The sequence below is a fragment of the Engraulis encrasicolus genome, chromosome 17 (assembly GCF_034702125.1).
Source record: "Engraulis encrasicolus isolate BLACKSEA-1 chromosome 17, IST_EnEncr_1.0, whole genome shotgun sequence".
NCBI classification, from domain to species: domain Eukaryota; kingdom Metazoa; phylum Chordata; class Actinopteri; order Clupeiformes; family Engraulidae; genus Engraulis; species Engraulis encrasicolus.
The window spans coordinates 49880566-49883065 of record NC_085873.1 but is presented as its reverse complement, the minus strand read 5'-3'; the positions used below and the strand labels follow the sequence as shown (position 1 = coordinate 49883065).

At 43.6% G+C, this 2500-nt stretch overlaps 1 protein-coding gene across 1 annotated transcript in view; it reads right to left on the bottom strand.

The window, feature by feature from the left end:
• znf385c (zinc finger protein 385C) overlaps window positions 1-2500 on the bottom strand; it is a 119004-nt gene that overhangs the window by 9424 nt on the left and 107080 nt on the right. The window lies entirely within an intron of this gene.

The following is a 2500-nucleotide window of genomic DNA, read 5'->3' as shown; positions in this document are numbered from 1 at the left end:
CATTTTACAGCTACTTCTGAAATATTGGGCTCCTCAGATTACGACATAGCCATTACAATTTTGGTGACAGTAAGGTTATAACATAGGCTCTGTGCTAAGGGGTTAAAGACACCCCTACTCTCAATACATACAATGTAATGAGGACCAAATCCTGGGCCACCCATCTGTCCCCCCTTCCCTGTTGGTGGCCCCGTCGGACGGTTTGACTCACGTCTGTGTGAGAGTGTCGCTTCGTTTTTGTCCCAGTGCCACCGCGGAAAGAATGTTTGTGTGTCATGCATGCACATGTCCGAGGAGACTCGTATAATGCACTTCGTAATCCATGTTCACGCCTGCGTTACTTTCCGTGCCGTTGGAGAGCTGTGCATTTCATGGTTACATGGCTACGCTAGAGTGTAAATCGGAAGCTGTGACATTGTTTGTGCTTTCTCCAGACCACAGGACTAATCGACAACAGGCCGAACAATATAATTCTTTTTGCTTAGAAAAATCTGTAGTGCAAAAATATATATAGAACAGGTTGTGTTGCTATGCAAAGAGGGATCAGACAATGGCACTGCAAGTCACTGAACTGGGGGTGTCGTTATTCAGTGGGCTAAGGTGCTAGACACAGGGACACAGGTTCAAGTCCGAGCTAAGGCGAATCCCTGATCCTTCCCCAACTACCTTTGCCACTTCTGCCCTGCAGAGCAGGGCATGACACTGGCACCAGCCAACCGGCCAAATGCTGGTAAAACTTGGCTGTGACTAGTAATACTTTCAGTGTCACTAGCCAATTTTGGCTGGCAGCTTATTTCTCGGTATGACATAGGCATCATAGCCTATATTCTATTGTTTGCCCCTTCTGTATCAATTGCAGTGTAGCTCAGTTTCTATTTGCTTGATATACTTCCATGTAGAAAGCTATACACTCATATTGCTTTAGCACCTTAGCATCGGTGGCTAGTGGAATACCTGAATGGCTGGAGACTCAGGAAAACCACTAGCCACAGAGGCCGGGGGGTGAAAAAGTTAATGTCAAGTCCTGGTGCAGAGGTGTCAAAGTAAAAGTAAAAGCACTTTTGTGGTGTAATTACAACACTAGCACATGGCATTACATAGATGTTACACCATTTACTCCATTGTACCTAATGCGAAAGATAGACTGTGTTGTTACTGAAAAACACTGAAAACCTAACAAGGACCCACCACAAACTTGATCCAACCAGTGCAGATTTAGCTGATCGTAAGACAAGTACATGGGTCTACTGGTTACTCCGATAAGTTACTTGTGTTGGAAGGAAACTGTGTTTCTTTTTTTACTTTTGACACCTCTGCTCCCCTGTCACTGAAAGAATGTGTCCCTCCTCATCATGAAAGTTGCCCATCCCTGATGTACGTGTTTGGAAGTAGGGTGCGCACATCCACAAGTACTTGTCCAGGTGCCAGACAAAAGTAGTAAGTAGTGTGATGAAGCGGTCCGCACACTGGGTCATTTTTGGAAATTTTTTACACCTCCCCTTAAATAATAGGGGTTTACTGTTCTCCTTGTACTTTCAACCGTTCTCTGGGTATGGCAGTGCAAATTGTACCTCCATGCTAGCAGTTAACATTGAGTCCTATGAGACCAGCTGGCGGCTAACTGGTCTCATAGGACTCAATGTGAACTGCTGGCTTGGAGGTAGAATTTGCACTGCCATACCCAGAGAACAGTTGAAAGTATAGGAGAACGGTAAAAAACTTTTATTTAAATAAAGGGGAGGTGTAAAATAAGTTTATTTCCAAAAAAGGGACAGTATCACTTTAACTCCAAAAATACTTTATTTCATTTTAACAAATGCCTGAGGAAGATCCCTCTGTTGGATCGACACATTGCCGTATGTTAAAATGAAATAAAGTATTTTTGGAGTTAATACCCAGTGTGCGGACCGCTTCATCACACATCCCTGATGTACACCAAAAGCGACCAGAGGGATGGAGGTCGTTATTTCTCTATCGAGGTTCGGCGAATAAAGCCACTGAAGCAACTTCCCCGGGAGTGAGGTGACCTGAGCGACCTGAGTGAACTTCAGCGATTAAAGTCAAGCTAATATCAGAGAGAGTAGATAAGAGAGAGGTTCCGCTGGCCCATTGTTTCCGGGTTCTACTGTTGCAAGTGGGAGGGGGGCAAAACCCCCCTTTAGGCAGACCTAAGGACTGTTCTATTCATTGTAGGAGCATTATGACACGCCTCTTTAGACAGACCGGAACCTGGTCACGTTAGCTGCCCATAGAAACCTATTATGTTGGCATATCTCTATATTTAAAGAATCTCCGCTAATATTATGGTAATGAGTTGTGACACAGATTAGCAAAAAACAATAGGAATAATTATTTTAGGGACACATCTATAAGCACTAATGCATACAATGTTAATTCCTGCATAAGTAACTTGTAAGGCATGTACTAAGCAAACGCTAAGGTTAAATTGGTAATAAATCCCTTATTGTGCATGAACAACACATTTGTGAATACATGCCTA